This window comes from Euphorbia lathyris, chromosome 6 (genome assembly GCF_963576675.1).
Source record: "Euphorbia lathyris chromosome 6, ddEupLath1.1, whole genome shotgun sequence".
Classification (NCBI taxonomy): Eukaryota; Viridiplantae; Streptophyta; class Magnoliopsida; order Malpighiales; family Euphorbiaceae; genus Euphorbia; species Euphorbia lathyris.
Window position 1 is genome coordinate 1,081,153 of NC_088915.1, and position 5,907 is coordinate 1,087,059.

The 5,907-nt window shown below is 31.3% G+C and overlaps 1 long non-coding RNA gene across 4 annotated transcripts; it reads right to left on the minus strand.

The window, feature by feature from the left end:
• Positions 1 to 581: 581 nt before the first annotated feature.
• Positions 582 to 3,325, minus strand: LOC136233454 (uncharacterized). 4 transcript variants are annotated; one of them, XR_010690844.1, is made up of 6 exons: positions 3,131 to 3,325; positions 2,786 to 2,862; positions 2,245 to 2,360; positions 2,006 to 2,055; positions 945 to 1,906; positions 582 to 838 (listed from the first exon to the last, which is right to left on the minus strand). It is a non-coding gene; the product is annotated as an uncharacterized lncRNA (long non-coding RNA). The 4 variants fall into 4 exon arrangements; XR_010690843.1 differs by having other exon boundaries at positions 940 to 1,906; XR_010690842.1 differs by having other exon boundaries at positions 582 to 1,906; positions 2,245 to 2,309.
• Positions 3,326 to 5,907: the final 2,582 nt, after the last annotated feature.

Consider the following 5,907-nt stretch of genomic DNA (forward strand, 5'->3'; position numbering starts at 1 on the left):
TAAATCAGGCAGGAGCTTTGCTCCCTCCTCACTTCGAATTAAAAAAAAAAAAAAACCAGTACATTCAAGGGTACAAAATTAATGATACTAATTATAGATGAAAATGGACAAAAAAAAAACATTGTCTAGAGTTTAATTATAAAAGTTCCTACTTATCTTTATCTTAATTACAAAATGGAGTACAAGTATTACAAAACTCAATCACTCACTCACAATTCAAAACCCAAGTAAACTAAATATTCTTTATAGTTTGATTTCTTTTAACTCATTCAATTCTAACTCATTCAATTCATCTTTAAAATACTACTGCAACATAACTTATTATGTACGTCTGGATCTTATCATTGGATTTCTATTTGTGGTGCTAACTTTTACTGGTTTTTAGATCGGCTCCAACCAGTCAAATACCAGTTATATCGATTCTTCATTTAAGGCTTTCAAGACCAGTATGCCAGCCCGATCCGGTTAAACTAGGTTGACTCGGTCGGATCGGTCTAGTTTAACAACAATGACCAGCAATACTTACCCTTAATGTCTTTTTTTTTAAAATAAAGAGGATATATTATTCAACACGAAGAACATTACACAAAAAGGAAGGTGGATTAAATAACCACTCTCCACGGTCCGACGAAGACACTGCCGATCTAGCTAACAAGTGGGCAGCGACATTCGCAGAACGCTTCACAAAACTCACACTACATATGCCTAAGTCTACATAATGAATCAGCAAATAACTAAATGGGAAATTTAAAACAACAGAGACCTGACATTTAAACCTGTTCCACCGAATGGTATTGAGCTGCCTGCATTAGCTTGCCAGCAGTGGCCACCAGGTCCTCTGAAATTAGAGAAACGATAGAGTATTAGAAGCTATGTGCTTTAAGGTGACTGTTTCATGCTACCACATGAAAACCAAAATTTGAAAGCAGGTTATCAAACCTGACCTCGAGTTGCTAACTCCACCTGAAAAAAGAAAATCAAGATATCCTCATTAGCACTCTCACTGCACTCATTGTAACTCCTAATTACCCCATTTATATATAACATCAATACTAGTGTTCTAACTTGTCCAAACAACACGGAATCAAGGGAGAATACAGTAAAGTTTCTTTGATATTGATTGCATCCTACAAACATATAGTAATATTTGTGGATAGCCATAAGAATAATATGTAATGAAATAAAAGAATGGCAACAATCAGAATGCCAATTGAGAATAAGTTCACTTAACAGACCAGTATTGATAATAGTGTAATTGAAATTGCAAGAAATGGTGTGAAATAGGCAAATTCCTTTATTATTGTATTGCTATCACTGAAAAGACCAACCCAGAAGGTGTGACCAAGTGCTAGACCCAACGCCATCAACAGAGCAAGAATCAGTGAAAGCTTAAGACTCACTGCCATGGCTCCCTTAGCTTTCTCTGGATTGCCTGCTCCTAACTCATTTGACACCCTTGTGCTGTAATGTCACTCATAAATTAGCTTAAATTATTATGAATTCAAGAAAGTATGAATTAGGTAGAATTAAACCTTGCAGCAGCACTTAGGCCATAAGTTAAATTGAAGGCTATAGCTTCTGTATTCACACTGCATATCCAAATGAACAAGGCAGTATGTCTAATAGCTGAAAATCAACACAAAACAAAGAAAAAAAGCTGAAATTTGACTTCTATACTTGATACAATCATGTCATTTTAATACCTTACATTAAAAACAAAAGAATGGAACTTTCTGTCAGTTGCAAAAAATTGAGTGAAAATGATGAATTGTACCAAGTATTTCAGCTTTTTTATGGAAGAAAAGGAAGTGAAAGAAATGAACCATATAGCAACGAGTGAGGTAGTTATGGTTGAGTCTTTACTCCTGCTAACAACACCAAAATTTCAAATGCCCAATATTCCAAACTGCCAAAACAACATAAATTGTACAAGTTCAGGGGTTTGTGATGTATTAAGTCTTAATTTGTGTAGTAGATTATCGGTAAGTATAGCATGAATACTTACCACACCATTGCAGCAGAAGGAAGGGAAAGTTTCAATCGAGTAAGACCGTACTGGAAAGAATCAAAGGAAAATCCATCCCAAGTATGCTCAAACTTCTTACCAAACATCACATAAGCAATCAACATAAAGAATGATAACCAGAATGAAATAGAAGCAGCAATTGGAGCTCCTTTGACACACAGTAAATAGTTATAATATGCTAAGCAAGTACAGTTATGACAACTATTTGTAAGACTAACCTCTGTTCTAGTAGTTAAAACATCTTGAAGCTCTTTTGTAGCTTCCATAAGTTTTTCCTTAACACCTATGTTTCAACAGTCAATCGTCAAAGATTGATGGTCTTTTTGCAATTACACTTCGACAAAAGAGAAAGAAAGAGCATAAGTAAGCAAAACATCAACAAGCCATCAAAAATATACTTTCCCCATACATCCAATATCAACAATGACTAGAAAAATATTAAGAAATTATCATAACGAGTGAAATAAAATTCAAGTTACAAGAGTCAAAAGTGCTTAAAATTATTATCTTCCAACTCAGAACCAAATTAAAATACATTTCGCTACATCAATTGAAGTATATCCAATCAGGCCAAGGGAATTGATATTCATTCCAGGGAAAATTCTTAATTCTTCTCAATACTCATCATTCCAAAAGTTCAGTTCATCATTAGACTCATTCCAATACACATAGAGGATTGAAATAGAGTCCTAATGGCTATCTGTACAATTGAAATTCCTGAAAGTTTTACAATGTAAAATAGATTTCAGAGAAACCCACCCATATAAAGATGTTTCTCTTTGACTCCATAACATGGTTCAAGTAATTAATTCTAAGTCGCAATTGAAAGATCATATCTGCAAAATTATTAAAAAAAACATATTGTTAACACAAACCTAACCAAGTCCAACGAAAAAAAGAAATAAAGCATAAGAAAAACACAATTGCACAAATTAGGTTTTCCAGTAGACCTGCAAATAAAGGCATAAGTATATATCTAATAATGGCATTTATACAAATAAACAATAAAATAGCTCAACTTTTGTTTAATTTGAGAACCAGAGAAACTCCGATTTTGAGGAGGAGAGTACAAACGGCAACAATCTCATGCACAAGGGAGCTTACCAATTCTTGTTCCAGTCGATCATGGGGATCGTCCAATTGACCAGAGTGTGACAATAGAGGTGGACGAAGATGGTTTCTAGAGCTAATTCGAGTAAGGGAATGATTTCCTTCCGGAGCTAATCAAAGAGAGAGGCGAGAGAGGCGAGAGAGAGAGTTTCGTACAGGAGAGAGATGGACTGCAATATTTTATTTTCTCTTTTCTTTTAACATTACAAAGTATTTTTTTATTTCTTTATTAGGGTCAAGTGGGTTTTGTTTTGGTGGGAATTTATCCCGCCCAAAATATTTAGCACTTATAATGAGCGTAATGTTAAAATTTTTAGTAAAGTTAAGTTTTTTATAATTAATAATGACAGGTTTTTATTTCCACTCATTAAAATTATAGAAAATATACTTTTAATGATAGGTTTTTTCACCACTCATTATTTTTTGCTCATTATTGTTTATTTTTCTTGTAGTGAAGAGATTCTAGTTATTAAATAGGTTTGCTTTACATTATTAGGAACATGCTAGTATTTTGGACCTTCTTTTAATATTAACTGTCAAATTATACAACAAGGGAAAAACGTGTTGGGCAAAAGATAATAGGCCCATGTTGTTGTATATTAGCAAGATCAAATTGCAAGGTTATGTGCTATATTTGCTTTTGAAGGGGGTTGAAATGAACTTGTGACATTTGCTTAAGGCAGTTTACTTTTTGGTTTGATTGGACATTTACAAATGGATGATTGCTGCATCATGCTATTTTCTTTATGTTTGTGCAGATGGAAGAATACAGGAAATACAATGCACCTTTTGTATATACACCTCAAATATTACAATCAAGTTATAATAAATATATTGTTGTTGGTCCTTCAAGTTAAACCAAGGGATTATTTCATCAGCCTCAACGTTGATTAAAACTCCCTAATAGCTTGGAATCATTTTCTCATATTTTTAGTAGAAATGACAGAACTTGCTTACCAAAAATTTTACTAAATTTAATGTTTGTTTTAGTAGTGTTCTTTCTAAATTCTAATTGATTTATTTCAAATTTTTTGGTTTAAATTTAGGTTTACTTTGAAAAACTTGATCTTAAATTGAATCTAGCTTTCCACTACTTACTAACAAACCATATATACTCTTTTATCCCTCTCCTACGTTTATAGTTTGCTTTTTAAAGGTTGTACTTTTTTACTTTCAACTTCTGCCTATATTCTATATTCAAAATTTATCATCTATTTGGATTCAAGAGTTTACATCTATCTGGCTTATTCAATGTTTTTTTTTATCATGGTTTCTCAACGATTTACTATTACTGCCCACAAGTTCTATTAAATTTTTTATTTTTATCAGTGTAATTTCGTTTTTAGTGGTGAATGTATTTTTTTCTTTGGTTGTCTATGTTAATTTTGTATCATTCTTATTGCAGTTTTGCAATTTTAATTGTTATGTGAAGAAGAGAATATCACAATGGTCACTCATGAAATTGAAGCATTAATATACTAGGGGATTAAGTTTAGGGGAGCATTAATATATTGAACCAACAAACTTGCTTAAAGGCATAAATCAGCCTCTTCAAACGTGATTTAAGAATAATTGCCATACCCAGACTACCACGACCAGGTCAACCAGATTCAATACCGGTCACGTTTCCAGGTCCGAGATGGTTGCTCCAGTTATATTTCCAGCCACATTTACTTTACTAAAAAAAAAAATTGAAATTTGTATATTAAAGGATTCAAACCAGAAACCTCTAGCTTTTAATAGACATCTACTGCCAGTAAGTTATATGTTAAAAAAATAATCGATCAAAGGTTTAATGTCAGTTTGATTCAGCTGTTTATATCTATTGTTTGGTCGTGGTGTTGTTTACTGTTGTTGCTGTTAACGGATTGATTAATGGGAAATTTACAAGGAAATTCAGATTTAAAAAAAAACTACAGTTTTATCACCCATTTATTTGAATTATGTCAAGTTTCAAAATAACTGATCAAAGGCTCTATATATCCATTTGACAGATTAATAATTGAATCAATAAAAAATAAATTCATGAGAGTCTCAAATATACATTTCACCTATGCAAAATATTCATAAACCATACCATTTATAAAAAAATTATTCTAACATAAATTATTCTATTATTGATTTTCTTTTAATTTATATTAAGTTTTAAATCGAATATCATTTGCCTAACAATTACACCTTATACCATATTTTCAAGATTTAAAACATATTACATGTGAAGATATCGTCATGTGTTAAGAGGATAACAATTATATCAAGTCTTCAAACTGTGTGAAGTTTCACCAATTCAAATAGACCAGGAGTCAAATATGACAAACTAATAAATCGAGTACCAAATGATAAAATTTTAAATAAATCATATACTAAATAATAATTTATGCCAATTATTATCAAATTAAAGTACATAATATGTGTTTTATTAAGGAAATATGCATTTATCATATTTATTGCAAACATAAAATTGAATTCTTTGAATTTAAACCACTCAATTTGTGAAAATATGCATGAACCAAAATGATTGAATTCATTGCATGCAAAGTATTATATTTGTTTTACTGATTGTTATACTATTTTTTAATTCGTTTTATATACAAAATTGTGAAGATTATACACAAATTTCACTTTTTATATAATTAAATTTAAATGAGATGAGAGACGATGGGACAAAACTACTCAACAAAAAAAAGCCTTTGGATTTTGTTCGTTTCTTATTGATTTTTGTGTCACAATTATCATGTTATTCTTTTATTTATTTACTTTACTATTGTTGT